This window comes from Cherax quadricarinatus, chromosome 3, assembly GCF_038502225.1.
Source record: "Cherax quadricarinatus isolate ZL_2023a chromosome 3, ASM3850222v1, whole genome shotgun sequence".
NCBI classification, from domain to species: Eukaryota; Metazoa; Arthropoda; class Malacostraca; order Decapoda; family Parastacidae; genus Cherax; species Cherax quadricarinatus.
Window position 1 is genome coordinate 66,021,143 of NC_091294.1, and position 17,518 is coordinate 66,038,660.

A 17,518-nucleotide genomic window follows, 5' to 3' on the forward strand; every position below is an offset into this window, starting at 1 on the left:
ACACACACACACACTTTCTCTCACTCACACAGACACAGACACAGACACAGACACAGACACAGACACAGACACACACAGACACATACAAACACACACATACACACATGACAAAAGAGAGAGAGGTGGGTAGACTGCGCTTTCTTGGACTGTAAGAATGCTTTTGACACAGTTCCACACATGAGATTAGTGTGATGAATGGTTTGAGAAACCGACAAGTTGAAGATTGAGACACTTATGCAACATATGGGAATCTTTATTCAGGAAACGTTTCGCCACACAGTGGCTTCATCAGTCCAATACACCTTCTGCTTTGTATTGGACTGATGAAGCCACTGTGTGGCGAAACGTTTCCTGAATAAAGATTCCCATATGTTGTATAAGTGTCTCAATCTTCAACATGAGATTAGTGAAAAAGCTGGAGGACCAGGCAGGTATAACATGGAAGACATTGCAATGGATTGGAGAAAAACTGACAGGTAGGCAACAACGAGTCATGGTACGTGACGAGGTGTCAGAGTGAGCGCCTGTGACGAGCGGTGTTCCACAGGGGTCAGTCCTAGAACCAGTGCCGTTCTGGTTTACATGAACGACATGACAGAATGAATAGACTCAGAAGTGTCCCTGTTTGCAGATGATGTGAAGTTAATGAGAAGAATTCAATCTCACGGGGACCAGGCAGAACTACAAAGGAAGCTGGACATCCTGCAGGCCTGGTCCAGAAACTGGCTTTTGGTGTTCAACCTCACCAAGTGCAAAGTCATGAAGATTGGGGAAGGGCAAAGAAGACCGCAGGCGGAGTACAGTTTAGGGGGCCAGAGACTACAGACCTCACTCGAGGAAAAAGATCTCTGAGTGAGTATAACTCCAGGCACATCTCCTAAGGTGCACATCAACCATATAACTGCTGCAGCATACGGGCGCCTAGCAAACCTGAAAACAGCGTTCCAACATCTCAATAAGGAATCGTTCAGGACCCTGTATACCGTAACGTCAGGCCTATACTAGAGTAAGCAGCACCATTTTGGAACCTACAACTAGCTAAGCACGTAAGAAAATTAAAGGAAGCGATAAGGTTTGCAACAAGACTAGTCCCTGAGCTAAGAAGCAGAGGAGAGGTTAAGGTAAATCGACCTGACGACTCTTAAGGACAGGAGAGATAGGGAGGATATGACAACTACATATGAAATACTAAGAGGAATAGACAAGGTGGGCAGAGACAGGATGTTCCAGAGATGGGACACAGCAACAAGGGGTCTCATTTCGAAGCTGAAGACTCAGATGAATCACAGGGATGTTAGGAAGTATTTTTTCAGTCACAGTGTTGTCAGGAAGTGGAATAGTCTGGAAAGTGACGTAGTGGAGGCGGGATCCATACATAGCTTTAAGAAGGGGTATGATAACTTTTAAGGAGCAGGATGAGTGACCTAGTAGCGACCAGCGAAGAAGCTAGAAGCTGTGAATCGACCGCAGGACTACAAAGGGGTGTGCACAGGCTGCAAACCTGGTCCAGCAACTGCCTTCTAGAATTTAACCGCGGCAAATGCAAAGTCATGAAGATCGGGGGAAGAGCAAAGAAGACCTCAGATAGAGTATAGGCTAGGTGGCCAAAGACTACGAACTTCACTCAAGGAAACGGATCCTGAGGTGAATATAACAACGAGCACATCACCTGAAGCACACATCAACCAGATAACTGCAGCAGTATATATGGGTGCCTGGCAAACCTGAGAATAGCGTTCCCATACCTCGGTAAGGAAGCGTTGAAGACACTGTACACTGTGTACGTCAGACCCATACTGGAGTATGCAGCACCAATTTGAAGCCCGCACCTGGTCAAGCACGTCAAGCACGTCAAGCACGTCAAGCACGACGTCAAGCACGCCAAGCACGTCAAGCACGTCAAGCACGTCAAGCACGACGTCAAGCACGCCAAGCACGTCAAGCACGTCAAGCACGTCAAGCACGACGTCAAGCACGCCAAGCACGTCAAGCACGTCAAGCACGACGACAAGCACGACGTCAAGCACGTCAAGCACGTCAAGCACGTCAAGCACGTCAAGCACGTCAAGCACGACGTCAAGCACGCCAAGCACGTCAAGCACGACGTCAAGCACGCCAAGCACGCCAAGCACGACGTCAAGCACGCCAAGCACGCCAAGCACGTCAAGCACGTCATTATGGCCTGGGCTGGGAAAGGTTTCCTACTCTATCGTACAGACGAAGTCATTTGTTTGTGAAACGTCTAATTAATAAATCAATTTGAAGGCAAAACTTTTTTCAAGAAATTATATATTTATATTTTATATTTATTCACTACACTAGAATCATTTTACAGAAAATTATAATCTGGCTAACATTTTTGCTGTGATGTATCGTTGCAAATTATAGCCAATTAATTTTTTTACCTCCAATCATTTCAACGAGTCAGGTCTTTTGTTTTCTTTCTTTCTGTCTGTTTGTCTGTCTGTCTGTCTGTCTGTCTGTCTGTCTGTCTGTCTGTCTGTCTGTCTGTCTGTCTGTCTGTCTGTCTGTCTGTCTGTCTGTCTTCCTCCTTCCGTCTCTAAGGTAACAAATAAGTGTAAATGTCGTTCCGAATAAATAAAACTTGCGAATTTGGCTTAAATAGCAACACTCTTCTTGCCGAATAGGGCAAGCGAAAATTTATGTATGCAATAATTTCGCAAAAATCATTCTGAATCTAACGAAAAAAATATATACTTCACTGTGGCGGTTTATTATTAAATTGCTGTAAACTTGTATAAGATACATCTGGTTGGACTAGGCTAAATTAAATTGAGCTTGTTATAATATGGTAAGGAAAGTTTCCTAAGGTGCTTTTGGTACAAAATCATTAACTTTTATATTGACATAAATGAAAAAAAAATAATATATCATTTAATTTTAAATGAGTTCTTGCTAATTGACCAATTTTACCTATTCGGCACGACATAAACACCAACAAGGATGGAAGAAAGACACCTGACTTACTGGGAGACTAATATTTAAAACAACTTTTAAATCCCAATATCATCTTAAAAAAAAAATGATATTTACTGAGAATATAACCTAGAAGATAGTTTATCTGGAGAGAGTTCCGGGGGTCAACGCCCCCGCGGCCCGGTCTGTGACCAGGCCTCCTTAGGTCAGTGTCCCAGGATGCGACCCACACCAGTCGACTAACACCCAGGTACCCATTTTACTGATGGGGAACATAGACAACAGGTGGAAAGAAACACGTCCAATGTTTCTACTCTGGCTGGGAATCGAACCCAGGCCCTCGCCGTGTGAAGCCAGAGCGTTAACCACCAGGACTGCAGACAGCCAGGAAAGCAAATTAGAAGAGGAAAATTTTGAAATTGACTTATATCAGTGCTGTTCTCGTGTGCTAAATCAATCGTAAACTGAAGGAGAAAAAAAAAATAGAGATAATTGTGAGGAGAAAATATTCGCTTTAAGATAGAAAAGAAATTACCTAGAAACCTTTAATAAGACTCATTAAGAATGTTCCCATAAGATCTGAAGAACACACGAGTTTCTCTACGGAATTTCGAGGAACTGAATATAGAATTAGACACTTGTTCAACACGTGGGAATTTTTGTTGTAGAAGCTTTTTGCCAGCCAGTGCCTTCTTCAGTCCAGTACAGAGATGAACGATGGAAGATGAAAAGTTTGAGGTAATCAGTCCCTCAGCTTCGAGTCGACTGAACTCATCGACTCCAGGTTATGGGACTGTTTACCTCAAACTCCTTCACATCTCCCACCATACGTCTCTGTATTAGACTGAAGAAGCAGCTGGCTGGCGAAACGTTTCCACACTAAACATTCCCAAGTGTTATATAAGTACTCACCTAGTTGAGGTTGCGGGGGTCGAGTCCGAGCTCCTGGCCCCGCCCCTTCACTGATCGCTACTAGGTCACTCTCCCTGAGCCGTGAGCTTTATCATACCTCTGCTTAAAGCTATGTATGGATCCTGCCTCCACTACATCGCTTCCCAAACTATTCCACTTACTGACTACTCTGTGGCTGAAGAAATACTTCCTAACATCCCTGTGATTCATCTGTGTCTTCAGCTTCCAACTGTGTCCCCTTGTTACTGTGTCCAATCTCTGGAACATCCTTCAACTTGCTGGTGGAACACACACGTTTATTTGAGCTCCGGACAAATTGTTGGTGGAACACACACGTTTATTTGAGCTCCGGACAAATTGTTGGTGGAACACACACGTTTATTTGAGCTCCGGACAAATTGTTGGTGGAACACACACGTTTATTTGAGCTCCGGACAAATTGTTGGTGGAACACACACGTTCATTTGAGCTCCGGACAAATTGTTGGTGGAACACACACGTTTATTTGATGAGATTAAGACACATGTGCAACCCACATGTTGCACATGTGTCTTAATCTCATCTTGTCGGTATTATATACCATTCGTACACAACGTTTATTTGAGCTCCGGGCAACTTAAGTTCTACTAACGCATGTTTTCAGACCTCTGAATATATTCGTGTCAACCTGTAAACTACATATACTAATTTAAAAAAAAAACATTTTAGGATAATATAAGTGAGTAATGAAGAGAAAAACAGAGTAAAGTGTTTAGTGTGGAGCAGTGAGTGTTGTGTTTCAGAGTCCCCATAACCATTACTGCAGTGAGTGTAGTGTTTCAGAGTCCCCATAACCATTACTGCAGTGAGTGTTGTGTTTCAGAGTCCCCATAACCATTACTGCAGTGAGTGTTGTGTTTCAGAGTCCCCATAACCATTACTGCAGTGAGTGTTGTGTTTCAGAGTCCCCATAACTATTACTGCAGTGAGTGTAGTGTTTCAGAGTCCCCATAACCATTACTGCAGTGAGTGTTGTGTTTCAGAGTCCCCATAACCATTACTGCAGTGAGTGTTGTGTTTCAGAGTCCCCATAACCATTACTGCAGTGAGTGTTGTGTTTCAGAGTCCCCATAACCATTACTGCAGTGAGTGTTGTGTTTCAGAGTCCCCATAACCATTACTGCAGTGAGTGTAGTGTTTCAGAGTCCCCATAACCATTACTGCAGTGAGTGTTGTGTTTCAGAGTCCCCATAACCATTACTGCAGTGAGTGTTGTGTTTCAGAGTCCCCATAACCATTACTGCAGTGAGTGTAGTGTTTCAACCAGAGTCCCCATAACCATTACTGCAGTGAGTGTTGTGTTTCAGAGTCCCCATAACCATTACTGCAGTGAGTGTTGTGTTTCGGAGTCCCCATAACCATTACTGCAGTGAGTGTAGTGTTTCAACCAGAGTCCCCATAACCATTACTGCAGTGAGTGTTGTGTTTCAGAGTCCCCATAACCATTACTGCAGTGAGTGTTGTGTTTCGGAGTCCCCATAACCATTACTGCAGTGAGTGTAGTGTTTCAACCAGAGTCCCCATAACCATTACTGCAGTGAGTGTTGTGTTTCAGAGTCCCCATAACCATTACTGCAGTGAGTGTTGTGTTTCAGAGTCCCCATAACCATTACTGCAGTGAGTGTTGTGTTTCAGAGTCCCCATAACCATTACTGCAGTGAGTGTTGTGTTTCAACCAGAGTCCCCATAACCATTACTGCAGTGAGTGTTGTGTTTCAGAGTCCCCATAACCATTACTGCACTGAGTGTTGTGTTTCAGAGTCCCCATAACCATTACTGCAGTGAGTGTTGTGTTTCAGAGTCCCCATAACCATTACTGCAGTGAGTGTTGTGTTTCAGAGTCCCCATAACCATTACTGCAGTGAGTGTTGTGTTTCAGAGTCCCCATAACCATTACTGCAGTGAGTGTTGTATTTCAGAGTCCCCATAACCATTACTGCAGTGAGTGTTGTGTTTCAGAGTCCCCATAACCATTACTGCAGTGAGTGTTGTGTTTCAGAGTCCCCATAACCATTACTGCAGTGAGTGTTGTGTTTCAGAGTCCCCATAACCATTACTGCAGTGAGTGTTGTGTTTCAGAGTCCCCATAACCATTACTGCAGTGAGTGTTGTGTTTCAGAGTCCCCATAACCATTACTGCAGTGAGTGTTGTGTTTCAGAGTCCCCATAACCATTACTGCAGTGAGTGTTGTGTTTCAGAGTCCCCATAACCATTACTGCAGTGAGTGTTGTGTTTCAGAGTCCCCATAACTATTACTGCAGTGAGTGTTGTGTTTCAGAGTCCCCATAACCATTACTGCAGTGAGTGTTGTGTTTCAGAGTCCCCATAACCATTACTGCAGTGAGTGTTGTGTTTCAGAGTCCCCATAACCATTACTGCAGTGAGTGTTGTATTTCAGAGTCCCCATAACCATTACTGCAGTGAGTGTTGTGTTTCAGAGTCCCCATAACCATTACTGCAGTGAGTGTTGTGTTTCAGAGTCCCCATAACCATTACTGCAGTGAGTGTTGTGTTTCAGAGTCCCCATAACCATTACTGCAGTGAGTGTTGTGTTTCAGAGTCCCCATAACCATTACTGCAGTGAGTGTTGTGTTTCAGAGTCCCCATAACCATTACTGCAGTGAGTGTTGTGTTTCAGAGTCCCCATAACCATTACTGCAGTGAGTGTTGTGTTTCAGAGTCCCCATAACCATTACTGCAGTGAGTGTTGTGTTTCAGAGTCCCCATAACCATTACTGCAGTGAGTATTGTGTTTCAACCAGAGTCCCCACAACGATTAATGTGGATGAATCTTATTGTAGCCAGCTGTCCCAGTGGTTAACGCGTCGGTCTGGAGTTTCACGACTTTCCCTCCGCGAGTTCAATCCCCGCCCTTACCGTGGTTTGTTTACACTGTGTGATTTACATATTATAATATATTGTTAAGCACAAAGAAGGACACTAGCATGACTGAGCATGTCTGTGATGAAAAGTGAATGCTGAGCTATGAGAGGAAATCAATAAGCTAAGTATTCAGCACAAAGTTACAAGAATGGGAGTAAAAAAACTAATCTAGTTTTGGAATACAAGAAGGAAAGATAAAATTAGAATTAATATGTCTCAGAGGGGAAACACTAGAAGTTAGACCTAAGTGTTTCCACACAGTGTTTTTGTGTTGTCACTGTATAGTGAGTGGTTGTTTACCTATATACTGTGAAGAAGTTTGGATGTGAATTACATTGTGTCAGAGGAGTGAGATACGTAAACAGTGGAAAAAAAAACTTGAAAATTGAATTAAAAAAAGTTCAGAAAGACAGGCATGGAGTTGCATATACAACTGAGTGAGCCATAATCATATTGTGAATAATAAAGGTATAGATATATATATATATATATATATATATATATATATATATATATATATATATATATATATATATATATATATATATATATATATATATATATATATATATATATATATATATACAAACACTGATCTCTGGCCTAAGGAGACTCGAACCTATGAACCTTGGAACAAGGTACGCAGTGCTTTACCAATCTCACCACACTGGACCAATACCTTGGAGTCCAGCTCGCGCTAGACGTTTGATCCAAGGCATCCAGCTTTCAAGGAGAAGGCTTACAGCTTTTCATCCCATCCCCTGCATGCATCGACCAAGCTAAAGATTTTAACAATGCAATGCGTACGTTGTTCCAAGGTTCGTAGGTTCGAGTCTCCTTCGGCCAGAGATCAATGTTTGTGTATATTTCGACTGCTCTTGCGAATTCCTTTCATTGTTAAAATCTATAGCTTGGTCGATGCATGCAAGGGATGAGATGAAAAGCTGTAAGCCTTCTCCCTGAAAACTGGCTGCCTTGGATCAACGTCTAGCGCGAGCTGGGCGCTAAGGTATTGGTCCAGTGTGGTGAGAATGGTAAAGCACTGCGTACCTTGTTCCAAGGTTCGTAGGTTCGAGTCTCCTTCGGCCAGAGATCGGTGTTTGTGTACATTTCGCCTGCTCTTGCGAATTCCTTGCATATATATATATATATATATATATATATATATATATATATATATATATATATATATATATATATATATATATATATATATATATATATATATATATATATATATAATAGTGGTTTTAAATTGTTAAGTATAGCAATATTGCAAACGATCCACAGTGCATAGTTTATGGTAAATAGTGTCAAATATTGTGAAATATCACTAGGGAGATATTGGCAGACGTCGCGGATGATTCAAGCAGGACAGATAAAGTGTAAATAATGGAAACAGCTGTATAAATAACAGTAATTCGAGTGATCATTTAATGTGAGGCGCTGTGAGACCATAGTAAAGTAAATGTATATAAGACTATGGAAGAAGGAATTTGTTCCATTAATTGATCGTAGGAAGTTTAAAGATTAAGAGACAACGAAGTGAGTCTGGAAGTGACTTGGAGTTCCAGGATATGTGAGGTGACTCTTTAACCCACCACTACCCACGTACCGCCCACACCAACTTTGCCTTCCCCCACACCGCCGCCACGGCCACCATCACCACAATAGATGGAATGGTGACCCATAATAGTATAAAACTTAAGAAGCTGAAGCATATAAGTGGAACACAATAGAACCTATAGAGGGACCTAACACGGTGGAACAAATAATTAAAAGATTGAGCAACTAGGGAATTAAGTTCACCCAATCAGTACACTCATCCCCCAAACCTAAACCCATAAGGACTACCATATATAAAATATAACAGGAATCACAGTAAAAATGGCCAGAAATAAGATCTATTGTGTATGTGGGAGAAACATAGAGAGAACTGATCGTGGAACTTAGCTCAGTGGTGACGTGTACTTAGCTCTGTGAAGACCTGTTTGTGTGCTCTCTGTGAATCTGTACCAGGATGCCCTCTCTTGAGCAACTTTACCAGCAGCTGAGAGAAGAGCTCAGAGTTGCTAAGATGGAGATACGGCGATTAACGGAGGAGAACAAGAGGATTCGTAGTAATCCTTCTGTTGTGAGTCCCCAGGTTAAGAGGGGAGCTTGGTCAGTGGCTGGGCAACATGGAACCAAGCTGAAGATCAAGAAAACGGTTGGAGAGGCAGAAACAACGAGAAACCAGAAGACTACCGTGGAAACTTCCAACTCATTCTCGGTGCTACCTGACGAATGTGAGTGTTCTACTGGGAATGCCACAACGAGCACCAAAGAAGCATTGGCAGACGTGAGTAAGACATCCCTAGAAACCCCAACGAAGACCATCGAGAACGTCTTGACAAATTCTACAAGTGGTGTAATGCTACCTGGCGAATGTGAGTCGACTACTCGGAGCATCACGACGGACGTCGCCAAGGAAGGTAAAAACATTGTTGTTGTTGGGGATAGCCAGATTAAGTACATGGATAGGGCATTCTGCTTGAAGGATAGGAGTAGGAGGCAGAGAGTGTGTTTTCCTGGGGCTGGGATGAAGGATATTGTTAGCCGTCTGGATGACATCATGAGAGGTAATGGGAGCAATCCTATTATCTGTCTCAGTGCTGGAGGCAACGATGTTGGCAGACGTAGGAGTGAGGACCTGATTAGCAGGTATAGGTCAGCAATAGAGATAATTAGGAGGAAGGGTGGGAAACCTGTCATATGTGGCATTTTGCCAAGGAGAGGAGTTGGAAATGAATGGTTGTCCAGAGCAATTGGTGTCAATTGCTGGCTGGACAAATACTGTAAGGAAAATGCGGTAACATTCATTGACAACTGGGACCTCTTCTATGGCAGAAATGACATGTATGCCAGGGATGGGGTTCACTTATCTAGGTCTGGGGTGGGAGCACTGGCAACTGCAGTGGAGGGAGCTGTTAGGTCTTTAAACTAGGAATAGTTAGTGGTATGGGTTTTGGCGGGAAAACTGTGAAGTCGCAGGGTAGTAACATGAGTACTAGGAGAACTAGTAATAGGCAAAATGAGGTGGATATTGGAAAGCCAGTGGCACTAATTGACAAGGACAGTAATAGGTTTAGTGGAATAACAGAAAGGAGCAGGAAGGGTAAAGAGAGAGGAGGGTCATTATATATTTATTACACAAATAGTCGCAGTGCTAGGAATAAGATGGACGAGTTGAGACTAGTTGCTAGTGCAGGTAACATAGATGTATTTGCCATTACTGAGACGTGGTTTAATTCAAAAAGTCGGGACATGCCTGCAGAATGTCACATTCAGGGTTTTAAATTGTTCCAAGTAGATAGAAGTGTCGGGAAGGGGGGTGGGGTGGCATTGTATGTCCGAGATCGCTTGAACTGTTGCATAAAAACGGGTATTAAGTCTGAAGTAACACATACAGAGTCTGTTTGGATAGAATTTTCAGAGGGGCATGAAAAATTAATTTTAGGTGTGATATACCGTCCCCCAAATTTAGATAGGGACCAGGGGAGACTACTATGGGAGGAAATTGTTAGGGCCACAAGGCACGATAATGTAGTAATTCTAGGAGACTTTAACTTTAGTCATATTGATTGGAATTTCTTGACTGGGAATTTAGAATCATACGATTTCTTAGAAGTAGTTCAGGATTGTTTTTTGAAGCAGTTTGTGACAGAACCTACAAGGGGTAATAACCTGCTTGACTTAGTTCTGGCAAACAATGAATCCCTTGTTAATAATTTAGAAGTTTCAGAGGAACTGGGTGCTAGCGACCACAAATCAATTACATTTAGAATTGAATGGAAGTATGATAGTAGGGATAACTCAGTAACAGTCCCAGATTTTCGCTTAGCAGATTACGATGGGCTTAGAGAACACTTATCATCTGTTGACTGGGGTAACGAAGAGAGCTATCAATATGACAGTTTTCTGAACACAATACATGCTGCTCAAAGAACGTTTATCCCTTATAAGGAAATTAGATCAAATAGAAATGACCCAAAATGGATGAATAATAGGCTGAAATATCTACTAGGGCATAAGAAAGGAATTTATAGGCGTATCAAAAGAGGCGAGGGTCATCTTATGAATCAGTATATTGACATTAAGAGGGACATTAAAAAGGGGATAAGAAAAGCTAAAAGGGACTATGAAATTAAAGTTGCTAGGGATTCTAAAACTAACCCAAAATGTTTTTTCCAGGTATATAGAACAAAAGTCAGAGATAAGATAGGTCCCCTTAAAAATAACTATGGGCATCTTACTGACAAAGAGAATGAAATGTGCTCGATTTTAAATAATTATTTTCTCTCGGTTTTTACACAGGAAGACACTAATAATATTCCGGTAATTAATTTTTATAGTGGATCAGAAGAAGATAAATTATGTAACATCACAGTCACTAGTGAAATGGTTATGAAGCAGATAGACCGACTGAAGCAAAATAAGTCACCGGGTCCTGATGAGGTTTTTTCAAGGGTTCTTAAGGAATGCAAAATGGAAGTCTGTGAACCATTAACTAATATTTTCAATTTATCTCTTCAAACAGGTGTAGTGTCTGATATGTGGAAGATGGCTAATGTAATTCCTATTTTTAAAACAGGGGACAAGTCGTTACCGTCAAATTACCGCCCAATAAGCCTGACCTCAATTGTAGGCAAATTACTAGAGTCAATTATAGCTGAGATTATAAGAAGCCATCTCGATAAGTATAGCTTGATTAAGGATACTCAGCATGGATTCAAAAGAGGCCGGTCTTGTCTAACTAATTTATTAACTTTCTTCAGTAAAGCTTTTGAGGCTGTTGACCACAATAAAGAATCTGATATTATTTACTTAGATTTTAGTAAGGCTTTTGATAGAGTTCCGCACCATAGACTGTTAAAGAAAGTGGCAGCTCATGGCATTGGGGGAAGGGTGCTCTCGTGGATCGAATCATGGCTCACAGACAGGAAGCAGAGAGTGTCCATAAATGGGGTTAAATTCGAGTGGGGATCAGTAACAAGTGGCGTTCCACAGGGATCAGTCTTGGGCCCGTTGTTGTTTATAATATATATCAATGATCTTGATGAAGGAATTACTAGTGATATGAGCAAATTCGCCGATGACACGAAGATAGGTAGGATAATTGATTCAAACGTAGATGTTAGAGAACTTCAGGAGGATTTAGACAAACTCTACTCTTGGTCAGAAAAGTGGCAGATGCAGTTCAATGTAGATAAATGCAAGGTTCTGAAGCTCGGGAGTGTCCATAACCCTAGCACTTATAAGTTAAATAATGTAGAACTTAGCCATACAGATTGCGAAAAGGACTTGGGGGTTATGGTAAGCAGCAACCTTAAACCAAGACAGCAATGCCTAAGCGTACGTAATAAGGCAAATAGATTACTGGGATTTATATCAAGAAGTGTAAGCAACAGAAGTCCAGAGGTCATACTGCAGCTTTATACATCATTAGTAAGGCCTCACCTAGATTATGCAGCTCAATTCTGGTCTCCATATTACAGAATGGACATAAATTCGTTAGAAAACATTCAGCGTAGGATGACTAAATTAATACATAGCATTAGAAATCTTCCTTATGAAGAAAGATTGAAGAATCTTAAGTTACATTCACTTGTTAGACGAAGAATGAGGGGAGACCTGATCGAAGTGTATAAGTGGAAGATAGGTATTAATAAAGGGGATATTAACAAGGTCTTGAGGATATCTCTCCAAGAGAGAACCCGCAGTAATGGATTTAAATTAGATAAGTTTAGATTTAGAAAGGACATAGGAAAGTATTGGTTTGGAAATAGGGTAGTTGATGAGTTGAACAGTCTACCTAGTTGGGTTATTGAGGCTAGGACTTTGGGTAGTTTCAAATTTAGGTTGGATAAGTACATGAGTGGGAGGGGTTGGATTTGAGTGGGACTTGCACATCGGAGCTTGTTTCTTGGGTGGCATTGAAAGTTGGGTTGGTCAAATGTTTGTTAGTGGGATGAATTGTAAAGGACCTGCCTAGTATGGGCCAACAGGCCTGCTGCAGTGTTCCTCCTTTCTTATGTTCTTATGTTCTAACACGTTGAAAAAAAACTGTTTGATAAAGAAAGGTTAATTCAGCCGGGAAAGATGTTTCTAGAGATGGAAAGCTGAAAAGTGTAAGTGAAGTAATGAAAATCGAAAACGAAGAGAATGTAAGAAATTTCCTGGCGAGCTTGCCAGAAATATAATAAGAGTGGGAAGATAAAGGTAGGGAACAAGATAAGTGGGAAAACAAAAGTAGGCAGCAAGGAGCTGACTGGAAACAGGATACGAAAAAAAAGGGTACAAGACAGTGAAAAAAAAGTAAGGAAAGAAGAGACGTCTATAATAGGAAAGCAAGAAATAGAACAACTGAGGGGAATATGCTTAGAGGAAAGAAAACACGAGACACCAGATCACAAAGCAGAAAGTGAGAATGAGTGTAACTCACTAACACACAACATTGGAAGCAAATGGGATATAAAGAAAATTATAAACAAAAGTCAGCACAAAGCTGACCAACCCGTTGAAGTTATAAAATGTAGGCAGTCAGAACATTTGCAAATACTGTGTTAAAAGGATATGACTATTTGGGAGAAAATGCTAGTATAAACACACCAGAAAATGTGCAGATGTGATAAGGAAGGGGAAATGTCGCTTTGAAAAGGAATACAGGTATTTCATCCGGTGATGTGCGAAACCTCAATGCACACAATACCAAAGCATCGCAAATGGTAAATCTTTCTTCCTTTGTGCAAATAAGCTGAGTTTGAGAAATTTAGTTATGTCATCGATCTCCTCACAGATGTGAATTCTATGTTCGGAGATAATAATAAAAAACTATAATATTAATAGATATGACAGAATTAATAAGTCACAAGGAGTAATATTATTCTGTGTGAAAGATATATTTTATTTCATAGGATTGCTGAATTCATCGAATGAATAGAAGTTTTAGGTATAAAAGGAAAAAATAGGAATCTGGTGACTATCCTAGTATAAAAACCACAGTCAGCAATTGCTGGGGATTTCACAGATCAGACGAGCAAGATAGATAACTGTCTGGTAAATTCCTCAAGAAATATTATTCTCCTTGAAGATTTTAATCTCCCAAATGTAAAATGGCCCAACATAACTAATGATGCTTTGTGGAAGTTTATATTAAACCAACAGATAACTGATCACACTAGAAATGAAAATACAGTGGATCTGATAATCGCAAACAACGAGGAACTAATCAGACATAACAATCGCTGGAACAATATACTCTGACCACAACGCCATAGAAGTACAAACGAATATAACTCTAAGGTTGGGGAACTTCAGTAACAATGAAATAGGCAAGACGTTCAGTAAATTTAACTTCAGGCATGTCCTGGAAAACAGTCTTGAGCACCCAAAATCCTAACCAGTGTTTGGAAAAGCTGAACACAAAAGCATACAAGGTCTGTATCAAATATGTACCATTGAGGAAACCTAGAAGAGGATCAGATATAGACAGCGTAGAAGATGGTATAAAAATAGAAAAAAGGGTTACCGAATTGCTGAAAAACATAAATATGTCACAACGAAGGAAAGATAGTCTTAGCCGAAAGGTCACCGATTTAGAGAAAAAACTTCTGATGTATCAAGCAGAAGAAATACAAAGGGAGCAAAAGGCCATCCAGGGTACTACAAGAAAGTTCCAAATATTTCTCTTCATATGTAAAGTCCAAACTAAGAACTGCTTGTAGAATTGAACTCTTAATGAGAGCAGACTCATGTACTGAAGATGAACAGCAAATGAGGGAAATTCTAAAAGAACATTATGAGTCGGTGTTCAGCAACCCACTAAATGACAACAGGTTAGAGAATGCGGAAACCCTTTTCATTCCACCGGAAGGCCGCGCAGACCAACTAACTGACTTTAGAATTAATTCCATAAAATGCGAGAGAGACCTAGCATCCTGACCAGATTCTTGGAATTCCCTATTTATGAGAAAGTGCCAAGTACTAATAGCACGAGCCCTCAGTATTCTTTGGAGAAAGAGCCTACGTGTAGGTGAAATACTGGAGACCTAGAGAGTGCAGACATAGCTCCATCTCATAAGAGAGGCAGTAGAGCACGGTCTAAAATTTACAGACTACATAAAAATCGTCGAAAGAGTGATTAGATGTCAAATTACAAAATTTAGAACTGGACGATCGTGCCTGTCACAACTTTTGAACCGCTGTCGCAGAATTACTGAGGCGTTGCAAGACACTCAAAACGGAGATGAGATATTCACAGGTTTTGCAAAGGAGCTAGACAAATGCAATCATGAAGTAACTGCACACAAAATGAGGGCCATATGCAATACGGGGAAGCTAGGCAGATGGAATTTCAGGTTCCTAGCACAGAACATAAAGAACAGTAGTAAACAGAGCAAAAATCCAGCATCAGAGAGGTTAAAAGCTTAGTCCCTCCAGGCACTGTCCTGGCACCACTGCTGTTTCTTATCCTCATAGCAAACATAGATTAAAACACTCGTCACAGTTTTCATCATATTTAGAGATGACATTAAAATAAGCACGAGAGTCACTTCAGTAGAAGACGCTGAAAAACTGCAAACAGAATTGTGTATCACGAGGCGTCTGTCGTGTTGCAAACAACCAACTCTTCTTCAGAAGCAATGCAATGATGAAATTGAAATACAAAAGTCAGGTGCCAGCTAGCTCCTGGATCAGCCAACCCATGACCCAGAGTACCAGGGGCATATTGAAGTATTTTAAGAATAGATAGAAATAGATAAGTGTGCGTCGCAAATATGGTAGTAAACGGTAGATTATTGCCCAAATAACCTGTCAACAATCATTATAGGGACGTCGGATAAATGTCCTTCTGTTTTAATGAAAGAACCAGCAAGCGACTTTCTCGTGTTTATGTCATCATTCCAACCAACACTGCCATGATCTGGAGATTTTTCTGTTACACGATTGATTAACAATTGCTAGTTTTTATTAAATAATCAAAGCAATCTCAGAAACTTTTTAAACTTAAAATAATCAAACGGCGTTTGCGCCATGATTCATTCAGTGTTACGGGAATTTCCATTGTTATTGTAAATTTTTCTCAAAAAATTACGATTCTAAATGTCCCACAAGTTTTTAATATAGCGATGCAGTTTAACCGAAAACGATTAAGAATAAAACTAAATAAAATTGCAGGTTATGCAACGATTTCATACAAGATGGGACATTATAGATAGAGAAGATAGGGCTTTATAAGTTTAGGTTGATCCAAAGAAAAATAGGGCCCCTATAAGACCATGTTAACGCTAAGTAACGTGACTGTCGTGCTTCAAATACCTTGTGGAATTAATACTGGAAAGTGAAACAGTACAGGAAGCAAGAGGTAATTCTTGTATGAGGTGCAGTGGAAAAGAGAACCAGAGGGAAACAGTAAATGAAATGATAACTTATATGGCTGGAAAGTGTAAAGAGACAGAGAACTTCATACCTAGCAGCAATAGAAGACCAGAGTGAACCCATGGTTCACCCAGAGGTGTACAGAAAGCAAAGAACTCAGGAACACAAAGAGCTGAGCCGAAGAGCAAGAAACAAGTATGCAGGGATAAGAAGGGAAGTTTAGTGGCGATTTGAGAATCACAAATTTAAACACTGAAGTGGAGCACGGCCTAAGTGACAGGGAAGAACCAGTGAGTAATGATCCGTGAATAGATGTCGGAATGGGTGCAAATGACGAGTAGGATTCCACAAGGATCAGTCCTAGACCCGATACTGTTTCTTGTACACTGGACACCGTGTACATAAGGCCCATACTGGAGTACGCAGCACATGAATGGAACCAACACTTGGTCATGCATATCAAGAAATTGGAGAGAGGGCACAGGGTTACAACAAGATTAGTCCCAGAGTTAAGGGGTGTCTTATGTGTGGAGAGGTTAAGGGAACTGAACCTGATGACACTGCAGAACAGGAAAACAAGGCAAGATATAATGACGAACGAAATACTAAGAGGAATTTACAAGATGAATAGGGACAGAATGTATAAGATGAAAAAAACAGGAACAAGAGGGCTCAGCTGGATGCTGAATACTCAGATTAGTGTTTGGGACGCTGGGAAATGGAACAATCAGGAAAGTAAAATGGTAGAGGCAGCATATGAATAACTTTAAGAATAAGTATAATAAGGCTAATAAAGCCAGGAGAGAGTGGTACTAGAGGTGGCCAGCAAAGATGTGGGTTCAGGAACTGAAAATCAACCCCTGCATCACATGTAGATGAATACACACACACACACACACACACACACACACACACACACACACACACACACACACACACACACACACACACACACACACACACACACACATACACGCACGCACACACACACACACACACACACACACACACACACACACACACACACACACACACACACACACACACACACCACGGCACCTCAGTAAAGAATCATTCAGGACTCTGTAAACAGTGTATGTCAGGCCAATACTTGAGTATGCATCACCAGTCTGGAACTCACACATAGTCAAGCACATCAAGAAATTAGAGAAAGTGCAGAGGTTTGCAACGCGACTAGTCCCGGAGCTAAGGGGCATATGTCCTACTGGAGAGGTTAAATGAAATCGACCTGACGACACTGGAGGACAGGAGAGAGAGAGAGAGAGAGAAAGAGAGAGAGAGAGAGAGAGAGAGAGAGAGAGAGAG